We start from the raw sequence: 15,740 nt of genomic DNA, 5'->3' as shown, positions 1-15,740 counted from the left end.
CCACAAAGGTGCTAAGAGTCGCTGCCTCTAAAGAGGGGAGCTGGGGGGGTGTAGGTCGAGAGTCAGGCTTGTTCATTTTTCCTTCGCTTTTTCCATGTCGGAGATAAGCATCGTATGGTAACCTGAGCGACAGACCAACGCCATCAGTGGCGGCAAATGAAAGAACAATTTAGGTGATGCTGCAAAGGTAGACGTGTGACTGGGGTGTTCCAGGGAAAAGGTGAAAGTTTACTTTAGAAGAGGAAGACAGATCACCAGAATCATTCGTGAAGCAGTTCACACACTCACAGGAACATGAAAAACTATGGAGCATAGATGAAGTTAGCAGGAAACAGAGCAGAGCAGGGGGTTTTTGTTTGTTTGTTTTTAATTGAACAGTCATTGTAAAGTTAATTGATGGGATTTTAATTCAGGGCAGAAATGGTAGAGAAGAAAAGAGCTAGAGATGGGAGCAGAGCTGAGAGGAGTGGGCGCCCTGGCAGTGCTGTGGGAGGGTGGAATTCCCAAAGACAGGCAGGAGGTAGAAATAGTTGTTGAAAGGACACCAAGTGGTCTGAGGTGATGCGACCAAAACTCCCTGGTGCTCAGCAGCCGAAAACGGATGTGAGGGATCCAAAATGATCTTCAAAGTATATCAATTTCCTGTAAACCTGCTTAGTTTGGAGATGATTTTGTCACTGAAGGTAGACAAGAGTGGGGGAAATGATCATTTCAAAATAATGAATTAAATCCAAACGATTAGAAACACTGCCACCAGACTGCTGGAAGGAAACAAAATGCTGACCGATTTCACAGCGTGTCTCTATATCGTGGACGTGTAAGTGACAGCCTCTGTATTTGATAGTATTTATTTTACTGTCGAGTGTCATTTCTTACCAAATGGTGCAATTCTCTTTTGAAATGCTTTCATCTTCCTCATGATGGTAACCTCACAGCCCAGAAGGATCCATCCTTTTAGCATTGAGAAGCCAGGCTGGAAATTCCAAAGATGCTCTGTTTGATGTAGAAAGAACCAAATGTTTTTCTTACATCTTTATCTTTTACATTTGAATAAACAAGGGATGGAAGAATGCCCGTTTGTTAAAACTTGCCTAAATTTTGGATCTTTTTAGACTTAACTAAAATGCACTCAGGCCTTTTAACAGGAAAGCAGCATTGTCAAATTACTTCATATATAGATACTTTTGGGAATCATTGTTTCCTACGACTTGTTATTGATAGTTAATGACACTTAAAACAATGTTGATATATCTGAAAAGTCCCACACCTGCTACTAGAGAAACTGAAGAAACGAGGACATTTTTTACATTTACGTAGGATAATTTTTAAGTCATTTTAGGAGTGGTTCAGTCCTTCTAAAAACACACCCAGGCAATCTGCAGAGATCAAAGGAAATTTATTACTGAAAAAATTAACTTAGTCACTTATCTGTCACTTTAAGTTATAGAAAAGTATAGTAATGGCAGAATTAATAAGATATTGCTTCAGATTTCAAAAATCACTATTCATTTAAAAAATGACTCAGAATTTTAGAAACTCATCTATTGAAAATAAAAGATTTAAATGGTATGAAAAGTACTAGATGGAACCGTGCAAGTATTGTTAAATAATTTCTAGCACTCTTATTTTTACAGGATTATTGACATTTATTCATTCAATAAGCGTTTATTAAACCTTATTATAAACCAGACACTTCTAGGTTCTGGAAGTATAAAGATAAATATGGCATTGTCCCTGCCATCAGGAAACTCACAAATTTTAGGGGAAAAATGGGACAGATTTAAGCAGATGCTGCGTCCTAAGAGAGCCAGTCAAAGTGTGTTGAAAGGTAATGGACAGATCAGTAGAAATTTCTTGAATGGGCCAAGAAATTGTAGACATTGCAGAGGAGTTGAGTAGGAATTGTCTAGCAGGGCAGGGGCGAGAAGGCTGTTCACGAACAACTGTGGAGGCAAATGAGAGCGGCCTTCTGAGCTGCAGCTGCTAACAAATGGAGTGGTGATAACCACACAGGCCAGTGCGCTAAAGGCCCCGTGTGCTGGGCTGAGGAGGTCGGGATTCATCCGTGGGCAACAGGGAGCCACTGATGGACTCGAAGCACGCACGAGGAAAACATTTTAATGCTTAGATTTGCATGAAGAAGACCCTTCACTACTGGACTACTGGGTAAAGGTGATAGTGGAACTCAAAGATAAAGTAAAGGAATTTTTCCAGAAAGAGCAAAAACAAAAGAGGTGAAACACGGGACTTCCCTGGCTGTCCAGAGGTGAAGACTTCGCCTTCCAGAGCAGGAGGTGCAGGTTCAGTCCCTGGTTGGGGAGCGAAGATCCCACAGGCCTCGCAGCCAAAAACCAAAACATGAAACAGAAGCAACATTGTAACAAATTCAGTAAAGACTTTAAAAAAAATGGTCCACATCAAAAAAAAAAAAAAAAAAGAACTTTAAAAAAAAAGAGGTGAAACATGTGAAAAGGGGAAAAAAAGTGTTGACGGTCCAGGGAGGGTAAACATCGGAATAAGAAGAGTTCAAGGGGAAAAGAACAGAGAAAAATAACTTAGGAAATCTTAGAAAAATAATTGAAGAAAATGTCCCAGGATCTAGAGTTTCCAGATTGAAAAGGCCCACCAAACACTTGGCAAATGGTTGAAAATAGGCTGAGAGACTTCATTGTGAAATTTCTAAACCTTGTTTCCATAGAGAAAAAAATAAAAACAGATTGCATACGAAGGATCACAAATAGCTTTGGATTTCTTAACAGCAACACTAGAAACCAGAAGACAGTGGAAATTTCAACCTGGACTTCTGTGCTCAGAAAAATTATTAAGCAAGATTTTTGTTGATTGAGAGATAGGAATAGAGATAAATCTTCAACCTTCACAGTGGGTCACCAGGAGGTACTGCCTAACACTGAACAATCAAGAAGTCAGATTATAAGCATGTTATTGACAGAATGGAGGTATAAATATAAGAAGAGTCAGCTCTAAGAATTCAAAGTGCTTGTTTCTGGGGAAGATAGATGAATAAGCTCTGGGGGTCTAATGTACAGCATGGTGATTATAGTTAGTAATACTATGTTGTGTTCTTAAAATCTGCCAAGAAAGTAGACCTTAAGTGTTCTCGCCACAATTTAAGTGTTCTTACCACAGTGGGGGAGAAAAAAAAGTAACTATGTGAGGTGACAGATATGTTAATTAACCTGACTGTGGTGATCATCTTACAAAATATGCATATGTCACGTCATCACATTGTACACATTCGGTGTATACAATTTTATTTGTCAATTAATTATACCTCAATAAATCTGAAAAAAAATTTTTTTAATTTTAGGAGGCAGGAGCTGCATTTAGTTTGCAGGTAGCCAAGCGGAGCTGTGTAGTAAGCAAAGAATATTTCACCCTGGAACCTGGGAACCAGAAATACAAATTTAGAGCTGTGGTTAGAGCCTTAGAAGTTGAAGTAGTCTTACAGAAAATCTGTGGAGGGAAAAAAAAAACTAGGGTCTAAGGCTAGAATATATTTTCCTGGGTAGATTTCTATTAAGTTAGAAGAATGCCCTCCTAAACACTATACCCTGCCTAGTTCAGTCATATGTGGAACACATGTGAAAGAACACAAATATCTATAAGTGCTTGCATTTTACGAGGGTAAATGATTAGATCTTACAGTTGAAAATGACGTTGTTTCTATTTCTAAGTATATTCTAGTATATTCCTTTTTTTCCTTGGAAAAAACCAAATGAACTTTTTTGCCAACTCAACAGTAACCTTTTTTTTTTTTTCCTTTTGGAAGAATCCTGCAGAACTTTACTACCATATATAATACCCTGTTTTTTGAATAGTTTTTTTTTTACAAAGTATTTTCAACACATAGTCTTCTAAGTTTAATCCTTTCTTCAGCCAAATGGGTTAAATAGTATTATCTCTCCCTTTCTAATTCAGGGAAACTAAAAGACAAAAAGATTGAATGACTTGTTCAAGCTCACACAGAAGTTTCTATTAAAAACATACATCTCCCCACTTGGTTCACTGATCCTTCCACAACTTCTTAACACGTTGCACAGTTGAGGTGGGGCTGGAACACGGTCCTGAAAATGAAGGGTCAGTCTAGTCTTTTCGGGTTTTGGTTTGGGAAACAGCAGTGAATATCTGGTGAGACCACCTTAGCAATAGGTCTAAAATTAGGGGAAGCGGGACAACCCAGACTTTCCCCAACGCTCAGTAGAAAAGAAGTTGCCTTGGAGGGACTTGAACAAACTAGTCCCCCAGGACAACCCTGTAAAGCATTTTACTGTGTCAGTGACTGACATTCAGAAATATCTGAATTTAAAGAGGCCCTTTTTTTTTTTAAACTTATTTATTTATTTTTGGCTGTGTTGGGTCTTCATTGCTGCGCGTGGGCTTTCTCTAGTTGCGGCGAGCGGGGGCTACTCACTGCGGTGGCTTCTCGCTGCAGAGCACGGGCTCTAGGCGCGCGGGCTTCAGTAGTTGTGGTGCGCGGGCTTCAGTAGTTGTGGCACGTAGGCTCAATAGTTGTGGCTTGTGGGCTCTAGAGTGCAGGCTCAGTAGTTGTGGTGCACGGGCTTAGTTGCTTCGTGGCATGTGGGATCTTCTGGGACCAGGGCTCGAACCCGTGTCCCCTGCATTGGCAGGCGGATTCTCGACCACTGTGCCACCAGGGAAGCCCAGAGAGGCACTTTTTTATTGAACTCATTAGCAGTGTTCAACCACTCAGGGGAGGAAGAAGATTGTCAAGTACATTATATTAATGCAAATATTAATATAGGCAGTTAAGAATTTTCTGAGTGGATCAAAACTCATTCTGTAGATTGTCTTTCACCTTTTCTAATCCTTTTGTGCCAATTTCAGAATTTTATTATTTGTTTCTTAAATAGGACAGATTGAGATGGGAATAAGCATTTATTATAACTGAGCAAATGACTGCTGCTATTAGTCAGAATCTGGGTACCATAAGATTACATTATTTTCGGAAAATTGAGCTTTAAGGTATTGGGATCCTCTCATTTATATAAAGATCTTGAGAAACTTGAATTCCATCCATGCTTAAAAAAGTTATTTTTTTAAATCAGTGAAATATAGTACAACTACTTTAAAAACAGGCAGTTGCCTATAAAGTTAAACCACTCGGCAGTTTCACGCTAGGCAGTTTCACCCAAGAGATATGAACATGTTTATCTACACAAAGACTTGGACACAAATATTTATAGCAATTTTATTCATGAGAGCCAAAAACTGGCAACAACTCAAATGCCCAACCATGGGTGAACGGATGAGCAAATTGCACTAGAGTCATAGGATGGAATACCATTCAGCAATAAAAAGAAATGATTTACTGATACGTACAGTAAAAGAATGTATACTGCTTGATTTATATGAAATGATACAGAATTCTAGAACAGGCAAAACTAATTTATGGTGACAGAAAGCATCAGTGATTGCCTGGGGCCAGGGAAAGGGGGTGGGGATGGATCATAAAAGAACACAGGGGGGCTCTGAGGTAACGAGGGAACTTTTTGACGTTAATGTTCTGTATTTTCTTGTAACGTATCTGGGATTTGTTTTAATCGGGTATGGTAGGGTTACAGACACAGAGACAACTGCCTTTGAAAGAATTTATTACTTACAGTTCCCAAGAAAGGAGGTGTGCCAGGCATTCAGGGCCACATGGGGAAGTTCCCAGGGTTGGAAGTTCCAGGGAAGGAGGGATGGGAAAGCCTGGCCTAGAGCCTTTATTGTGGTCTCCCTGGGAAAGGCGAAGCAGGGCAAAACAGTTTAGGATTGGCTAGTTTGAATGATGTCAGCGGTTCCAGGCTCTAAGGTAGTCCTAGCTGTTCAGTGCCTGGCCCTCTGGTGATTGAAGCCAGGGGAAATACTGGCTTGCTGTGTAAGAGTTCCATAAAGGAAGTGGTTGGGGGTTTGGACTTTGCATTGAAAGGTGTGCTCTCTGGAGGTGGTTGGCTATCTCTAGGATTATCTAGCCCTGGAAGGGGTACTCTGTCCAGCCAGCCAGACCCCTAGTATGTCAAAACATCATCAAATGTAGAAAGAAAACAATGTAATTACTACATAGGTATATATACGTTTGTGTGTGTGTGTGTGTTTGCTGTATGTAAATTATACCTCAATAAAGCTGATTTGAAAAGTTTTTAAAAAAAAATAGTGAAATATAATGGGCGTATGAAATTAAACAAGGTAGGAGAATTCATCCTCAAGTGCATTAAACATTTTCAGACAATACCCAGGTTTATAAAAGAACAAGAGCAGCATTGAATACTTCATAGGTACAAGTTCATTCAGGCAGTTCCTTTCTTTCCCTCTCTGTCTTATGACTATTTCCTTATTACAGTAAAAGAAAGGTGGCTTTTTCACTTATATGATGTCTGGGGTTATGCAGCCTTTCTGAGGCCTTTCCTGCCATGGTCCTGAAGTATACGATGAGTGGTTCTTAGGGCTGGACAAAAAAGGCTTCCGTCAGCTTCTCCTTCAGCGTTTTCAGTGACAGAGTTCAGTATTTCAAATAGCACGTTCTGGAGTAGGCTCCAGAATTGAATGTCGGTAGTCACGAGAAACTGCTTCCTCACATCCGGTTGAGGTTTGCTTCCTTGTAACTTGTCTCCCTTCCTGGTCTGAGTACTGCCCACTGGAGTTACCTAGTGTCCCTCGAATCCTTCCTCCATGTAACTTCCCTTCAAATATTTCAAGATGACTATGGCTTTCCCCTGAATTCTCTCATTTCGCAGGTTCACTCCTTTCCCAGCTTCTCTAAATCACTTTTTCCCTGTTACTTCATTCCCATTCTTTGTTTCACTGATTTTCCTTTAATTCTAGTTTCCAGCAACAAACCTTCTCTCTATATTTCCATTGACTTGGTACACACTTGTACAGGTGTTCATGAGACAGAAAAATGGAGGAAAGATGGAGGGGAAGGGAGACTGAATGCAGTGGCGCAGGAGCATGTATATGAATTTAGGGACCAGACACACTTGGAGAATTGGTTCTGGCTCATCCAAGTGACCTTGAGCAGGTTACTTAATTTCTTTGAGCCTCAGTTTCTTGACCGTAAAGATGAGGACAGTGCTGATTACCTGGTGAAGAGCTATAGTGTGGAATACAGTGGAGGGGAAGGTGTCTTCTGTAGATTCACCAACTCTGGCTCTATCCTCAAACCTAAAATCTGTGGGACAGTCCCTGTGCAATGCTCTAAAGTCCAGAGCCACGAGATCACCATAGAATCAAAACTGAAGGAAGGCCTGGGAGAAGAACAGCTTCCCAATCAATAGCTTAGTAGCGTTATCTTCACATATAAAGAAGAACCTGTTACAAATGACCCATAGTTACACACCCAAAGACTTTATTACCTTTTTAAATGTTTTCATGTTTCAAGTTCTTCTGACCAATTTCATTATATGATGGCGCTTATCTGAATGACAGTGTTTATTCTTTAGGAAATAGTTCCCTAGAAATAATTCCCTAATGCTAATCAGTTAATATTAAGTTCCCTTAATAATCTAGAGTAACATCCACATTGTAGCTCTCTGGATGGTACCCACGTACACACACAAGAGCGTGCACTTACACACATACTCACACTCTGGGTTAATGGTAAGAAGCTTATTGAGCATAGAGCAAAGAATTTTCATTTATTCGGTAAGATTCTTTATCTAGATGTGTTTTTAGGAAACTTGTCAAGGCAGCATAGCAAAGACAAGGCAAGGTGTACCTTAGGTTTCCTCAACCAGGAATAAATGGAAGATTTCCATTTCCAGCACCATCAAGTTGTCACTTCTCAAGTAACCAATTCACCTAATTTTCATTTTTTATCAACTCTGTTTAAATGTGACATATAAACTAAAATTAAAAGTAACCGTATGAGTGATTTATAAAGCATATTAAGTCTTGCTATAGTCGATAGTATTCACGCATTGTGTTCTTTAATTTTTGCTCCTTTCCAATAGGTTTTTCTACTTAATGTACTTTTCAGCATTTAAGTAGGAAAAGCCAGGTTATAATGATCAGAGATTCTCTAGACTGTGAAGGACACAGTGGCTGCTAGTACTGTTTCATAGTACCTTGAGTCAAGATGCCCCTTGACTTTGCTTGTGCGATATTTGAAAACTACTGATACATCTTACATGACTTTTTAATGCATCTTTCCTGTAGAACATTTATATAATGGCCTTTTATTTCCAGCCCAATCAGAAGGTGAGATATTGTGATTATTCAGGTGTTTTCTTTAATAAGCATTAGGTGTATTTATTGCACTTTTTTTTTGTTTTTCGTAATTACAGTGGAATTAAATACAATCATGCTTTACGTGGCAGAAGAAGATAGACTCCATTTGAGTGAATTTTCTACTTTAAATACCAAGATATTGGGGGTGTACAGTTGAGATTATTTTACTGGCAATCCTTATCTAATATAATAGTCCAAAACAATTAAAATAAAAACTTGATTTTTGTTTTGCTTTTTTTCAGTCGCAGAGATAGTACTTGTTCATTGGGGAAACATAGCAATATGTCCATAAGCATAAAAAAGAAAGTTAAATAACAATTTAATTCCTCACTCAGAGATAGCCACTTTTAACATTTGGTAGTTTCTGCTATGTGTATATGGGGGAAAAAATTGAACTGTACCACTCTACCCAACTCCTCTCATATAAAAATGTGTGGTAAACATTTTTCAAATTTTTAAATATTTTAAGAAACAGTGTTTGTAATAGTTTCATTATAAAAATATATCCTAATTGACTTGGTGTATATCTTAAATGGTACCCTGAAGAATTTTAAAAAGATAATGAGGATGATGATAGTGAAGATGGTAGTATATAGCTTTGCACATTATCATGATTTTCTGAAGTGGAAGGAAGCTCTAGATTAAAAGGAATGCAGAACTTTAAGCCTCAGGGTGCACACTGCAAAAATATCCCACAAACACTTTGCACGCACCTCTCTGTAGACTTTTTCCAAGCATGCATTGCTTTGTCTTTTTTTATTTTTGCCATTTTTTAGGGAAAGAAATTTAATTTATTTTTTTTTTAATTTACGTTTCTTTGGTTATTAGTAAGGCTGGACATTCTAATGATTTACTAGTTTGACTTACATAAGTCTGCTAGTTTTATGGAGTGCTTTCTCATTCTTATTTATTTGTTTATAACAGACCTGAGAGTGCAAGGACCATTTCTACCATATCCTTGCATAGTTGCACCTCATAGACTGTTTGTTAAATGAGTAAGTGGGTGACTATATATCTATTGTAAATTTTCCATTTTTTCCCAATATTTGCCTTAATTTTTGACAGCTGTATTAAGGTGTAATTGGCATACAATAAATTACACGTATTTAAAGTGCAATGCGGTATGTTTTGCTATGTATGTAACACCCATGAAGCCGTCACCACAATCAAGGTAGTGAATGTATTCTTCACACTAATAGGTGGATAGATGTTCGTCATGCCCAGCTGTAGGCCCTTCCTCCCAACTCTCTGTCTTCCTGTGCTCAGGCAACTATTAATCAGCTTTTCGTTCCTACAATTTGCATTTTCTAAGCATTTATAAAAATGAGGTCATAAAATATGTACCCTTTCTTTATCTGGCTTCTTTCACAGCATGATGTTTTCGCAGATTCATTCATATTGTAGTGTGGATCAATAATTTATTCCTTTACATTGCTGAGGAGTGTTATGTTGAATGGATATACCACAGTTTGTTTAACTGCTCACCCGCTGGTGAACATTTGGGTTGTTTCTGGTTTGGGGCTACTATCAATACAGCTGCTGTGAACATTCTTTGTACATATGCTTTCTTATCTCTTGGATAAGTGGGAAGGAATTGCCTGGATCATATGATAGGTGTATCTTTAACTTATGAAGAAAACGCCAAACTATTTTTCAAAGTAATTGTACCATTTCACATTACCACCAGCAGTGTAAAAGACTTCCACTTCCTCTACATCCTTGCCAACCCTTGGTATAGTGGGTTTTTTGTTTTTATTATTTTAGCCATTCTAATAGGTGTGTGACTTTCAGTTACATTTGTGGTTTTAACTTACATTTCTGTAATAACTAATGATGTTGAGCATCTTTTTATGTCCTTGTTTGCAAGCCATATCTTTTTTGGTGAAGTATCTCTTCAGATCTTTTGCCTGTTTTTGTTTTTTTTTTTTTAATTTTTTTTTTTAAGGCATTGTTTACTTTGTTTATTTATTTATTTATGACTGTGTTGGGTCTTCGTTTCTGCGCGAGGGCTTTCTCTAGTTGTGGCAAGCGGGGGCCACTCTTCATCGCGGTGCGCGGGCCTCTCACCATCGCGGCCCCTCCCGTTGCGGGGCACGGGCTCCAGACGCGCAGGCTCAGTAGTTGTGGCTCACGGGCCTAGTTGCTCCGTGGCATGTGGGATCTTCCCAGACCAGGGCTCGAACCCGTGTCCCCTGCATTGGCAGGCAGCTTCTCAACCACTGCGCCACCAGGGAAGCCCCTTGCCTGTTTTTTTAAATTGCATGTTTGTTTTCTTATTGAGTTTTGAGAGTACTTTATTCTGGATATAATGTCTTTACATATTTATTATTTGCAATTATTTTCTTTCACTCTGCAGCTTGTCTTTCCCTTTGCTTAATAGTTTTTTAAAGAGCAGAAGTTTTTAATTTTGGAGTCCAATTTATTAGTTATTTTGTGGATTATGCTTTAGATGTCCTATCTAAGATGTATTTACATGATGAAAAGCCATAGTGTTTTAGAAGTTTTGTAGTTTTAGGTTTTACATTCAGGTGTATGTTGCCTTTTGGATTTGTATGTGGTATGAGGTATATCTCAAAGTTTTGTTGTTGTTTGTGTATGGATATCCAATAGTCCAAGCACCATTTGTTGAAGTGACTATCTTTTCTCTACTGATTTCCCTCTGTACCTTCATGAAAAATCAGTTGGCCACATATGTATGGGTTTATTTCTGGACTCTCTAATAAGTCTTGAAATTAAAATAGTATTATCTGTTTGTCTTATTTTTAAAAATGATTTTGGCTATTCTGGGTTCTTTGCATTTCCATGTGAATTTAAGAATAAGTTGGTTAATTTCTACAAAATGTCTATTGGGATTTTGATTAAGATTCCACTGAATCTATAACTCTATTGCAGAGAATTACCATTTTAACAATATTGAGTCTTCTGACCTGTGATCATGGTATATATCTCTCCATTTATTGACGTCTTTAAAAATTTCTCTCATCATTGTTTTGTAGTTTTCAGTGTTTCACATCTTTTTTTCAGATTTACCCTTATGTCATATTTTTGATGTTGTTACAAATAACATTTTAAATATTAATTTCTGATTTATTGTTTCATTTCTGATTGTTACTAGTGTATGAAATGTAATTGATTTTTATATATTGAACTTGTATTCTTTAACTTTGTTAAACTCACTTAGTTATTTTTATAGATTGCATTGAATTTTCTACATAGATAATCATGCCATCTGCAAATACCGTTTATGTCTTGTTTTCCAGTGAAGATGCATTTTATTCATTTTCTGCTTTACTGCATTGGCTAGTGCTTCCAATACAATATTGAATAGACGTGGTGAGAGTAGATATCCGTCTCTTAATTGTAAACTTAGAGGGAAAGCATTCACTTCTTCTCTATTGGCATGATGTTAGCCGTAGGTTTTTTCATAGATGTCCTTTACCAAGTTGGGGAAGTTTCCTTCTATTCTTACTTTTCTAAAAGATTTTTTTTAAAGGAATGAATATTGGATTTTGTCACATGCATTTTCTACATCTATTGAGATGATCACATAGTTTTTCTTTTTTTACTTTGTTAATATGGTGAATTACATTGATTTTGAATATTAAATAAGTGTACATTCCTGGGATAACCCTACATGGTCAGGATGTGTTAATATTGTTGGATTTGATTTACTAACATCTTGTTTATAATTTTTGCATTTGTGTTAATGAGGGATATTGTCCAGAGATTTCTTTCCTTCTAGTGGCTTTTTGAGTGATTTTGGTTTCTGGATAATGCTGGCCTCATAGAATTAGATACGTAGAATTCCCTCCTTTTCAGTTTTCTGGAAGAATTTGTGTATAATTGATATTATTTCTTCCTTAAATATTATTTTTGTGTATAATTGGTATTAATTAATTGGCATTATTTCTTCCTTAAATATTCAGTAGAATTCACCAAAGAAACCATTTGGGCCTAGAGTTCCTTGAGGGAAGATTTTTAACTAAAAATTCAATTTCTTTGAAAACATAGGGCTCACTTTTTGAGTGAGCTTTGGTAGTTTGTGTCTTTCAGGGTAACTGTTCATTTTATTTAAATTATCAAATTTATTGTCAAAATGTTGTTTGTAATGGACCCTTATGTCTTTTTTTTTTTTTTAAATAATTATTTATTTATTTATTATTTATTTATGGCTGTGTTGGGTCTTCGTTTCTGTGCGAGGGCTTTCTTCAGTTGCGGCAAGCGGGGGCCACTGTTCATCGCGGTGCGCGGGCCTCTCACTATCGTGGCCTCTCCTGTTGCGGAGCACAGGCTCCAGATGCACAGGCTCAGTAGTTGTGGCTCACAGGCCTAGTTGCTCCGTGGCATGTGGGATCCTCCCAGACTAGGGCTCGAACCCGTGTCCCCTGCATTGGCAGGCAGATTCTCAACCACTGCGCCACCAGGGAAGCTCTTATGTGTTTTTAATAGTGGTAGTCTGTAGTGATGACACCTCTCTCATTCCTGATATTGGTCATTTGTGTCTTCTTTCTCCTGATCAGTTGAGCTAAAAGTTTATCAATTTTATATATTCTCAAAGAATCTGCTTTTGATCTAATTGATTTTATCCATTTTTCTGTTGTCCATTTCACTTATTTTTTTCTCTGATCTCTTATTTCCTTTCTTCTACTAACTTTGGGTTAATTGTACTTTTTTTTTAGTTTTTAAGGCACAAACTGAGACTTGAGACCTACCTTCTTTTCTAATATAGATGCTTAGTGCTCTAAATTACCCCCTGTGTACTGCTTTAATGTAATCATACAAATTTTGGTATGTTATGTTTGCATTTCATTCAGTTCAAAACGCACTCTAATTTTCTTTTTGATTTCTTCTTTGATCCATAGGTTATTTATAGGTGTGTGATTTAGTTAACAAATATTTGGAGATTTTCCAGATACATTTCTGTTACTTTGGCTTCCACTTTTATTCCATTGTGCTCAGAGAACATACATTATGACTTGAATCCTCTTAAGTGTATTGAGCCTTGTTTTTATGACCCAGAATATGGTGCCTTAATAAATATTTCGTGTGCACTTGAAAACAATGTGTATTCTGTTGTATTGGGTGGAATGTTCTATAAATGTCAATTAGGTAAAATTGGTTTATAGTGTCATTCAAATCTCCAGAGTCCTTCATGATTTTCTGTCTGCTTCTTTTATCGATTATTGGTTATTAATTATTCTCTATTTCTCCTTGCAGTTCTATCAGTTCTTGCTTTATGTATTTTGACGCTCAGTTATTAGGGACATAAACATTTAGGATTTTTATCGCCTTTTGATGAGTTGTCCTTTTATAATTATGAAATGCCCTTCTTTATGCCTGGTAATATTCTTTGCTCTATAATCTACTTTTTCTGATACTAATATAGCCACACCACCTTTCTTCTGACTAGTGCTAACATGATATATCTTTTTCCATTCTTTTACTTGTAACCTGTTTGTGTCTTTATATTTAAAGTGCCTTTCTTATAGGCAGCATGTAGTTGGGTCTTGCTTTTTTATCCAATCTATCTTTTAATTGGGATATTTAGATCATTTATGTTTAATATGATTATTGATATGTTTAGGTTTTAATCTATCATCTTGCTTTTTGTTTTCCATTTGTTCTACCTATTCTTTGTTCTCTTTTCCTGTTTTCCCTTGAAAACTGAGTATATTTATGATTCCATCTTTTTGTTGTTGGCGTATTAGATAAAACTCTTTGTTTCGTGATTTTAGTTGTTGCTTTGGGGTGTATAATATATATGTTTAACTTATAATCTAGCTTCCAGTGATACTATACCACTTCACCTGTAGTCTAAAGAACCTTACAATAGTATACTTACATTTCTCCCCTCTCTATATTTGTCCTGAAATTCTCATACATTTTATTTTTACATATGTTATAAACCCCACAATGCAGTGTTAATTATTTTTATTTAAACCATTATATTTTAAAGAGATTTTATTAAGAAAAAAGCCTTACATGCTTATCATGTAGTTCTGATTTCTAGTACTGAAATCTTCCTTTCTGTATATAGATCCATATTTTAATCTGATACCATGTTCCTTCTACTTAAAGGGCATCATTTAACATTACTGTAGTGTGTGTGGGCTTGTGATGAATTCCTTTGGCTTTTGTGTATAGAAAAATGCCTTTATTTCTCCTTTATTTTTGAAAGGTACTTTCTGTGAACATAGAATTCTAGATTACAGATCTTTTTTTCTTCAAGTACTTTAAAGATGCTGCTCTACTGTCTTCTTACTTGCATTGCCTCACTTTAAATCTTTCCTTTTTTCACTAGTTTTGAGCCATTTGGTCATGATATGCTTTGGTGTAGTTTTCATGTTTCTTATGCTTTAGGTTTTTTGAGCTTTTTGGATCTGTTCATAGCTTTACTCAAATTTGGAAGTTTCTGCCACTATTTCTTAAAATAATTTTTCTGTCTTTCCATCTCTCTCTTCTCCAGTTACTGATATACTAGACTGCTTAAAGTTGTCCTAGAGCCCACTGATGATCTATTCTTTTTTTTTTACTCTCTTCTTCCTGAGTTTCATTTTGGAGAGTCTCTATTACTGTGCCTTCAAGTTCACTAGTATTTTCTTCCGACATGACTAATATGCTGATAATCCTATCCAGTGTAATTTTTTACCTTATATATTGTAGTTTACACCTCTGGAAATTTTATTTGGGTCTTTTTTTATATCTTTCCTGTCTCAACTTTTTGAACATATGAAATACAGTTATGCATTGAATGATCTTGTCTGCTAATCCTAACATCTGTGTCAGTTCAAGATGTTCAACTGTGTTCAACACAGTTCAACTGTGTCAGCTTTTATTATTTTCTACACTATGGCTCATATTTTCCTGCCTCTTTGTATTGCTTGATACTTCTTTATTAGATGTCAGACATTCTGACTTTTACTTTCTTGGGTGATGGATATTTTTGCCTTTCTATAAATATTCTTGAGCTTTGTTCTAAATACCCAGGTAAGACACCTGGAAACAGTTTGATCCTTTTAGGTCTTGCTTTAAGATTTGTTTTGTGAAACCAAAGAAATGTTTGGTGTAGGACCAATTCTTCCCCTTTATTAAAGCAAGATTATTCTTTGTACTCTACCCAGCGTTCTGTGAATTAGGAGTTTTTTCAGTCTGACTTGTAAGAACAGACCAGTATTCCTGTGAATACTTGATGGGAACCCTATTCATTGCTCTCTCTCTCTCTCCAGCTCTTTTCTTCATTACTCTGGGAATTTCCACCAGCTTTCTCCCTTCCTGCACTGTGGATGATAGGGTTCACCTCATTTGTTTCCTGTTTCTCAAAGATCAGTCTTTGTGACCTAAGGTCCAGTGTTTCGAAATATTGTTTCGTGTATTTTGTCTGTGTCTTGGTTGTTTCAGGAAGGAGGGCAAACCTGGTTCTGTTGTTCAGTCTTGGCTGGAAGCAGAAGTCATGCCCTTTTATTGTACCTAGTTTTCTATTTTAAAAACAT

General features: G+C 36.9%; 1 protein-coding gene across 14 annotated transcripts in view; it reads left to right on the top strand.

Annotated features, from left to right (window-relative positions):
• The window catches only part of ZNF438 (zinc finger protein 438), a 169,559-nt gene that overhangs the window by 126,026 nt on the left and 27,793 nt on the right, over positions 1 to 15,740 (top strand). The window lies entirely within an intron of this gene.

The sequence above is a fragment of the Balaenoptera musculus genome, chromosome 2, assembly GCF_009873245.2.
Source record: "Balaenoptera musculus isolate JJ_BM4_2016_0621 chromosome 2, mBalMus1.pri.v3, whole genome shotgun sequence".
Lineage (NCBI taxonomy): Eukaryota > Metazoa > Chordata > Mammalia > Artiodactyla > Balaenopteridae > Balaenoptera > Balaenoptera musculus.
The sequence above is the reverse complement of the archived record's forward strand: the minus strand, read 5'-3'. Positions and strand labels throughout refer to the sequence as shown.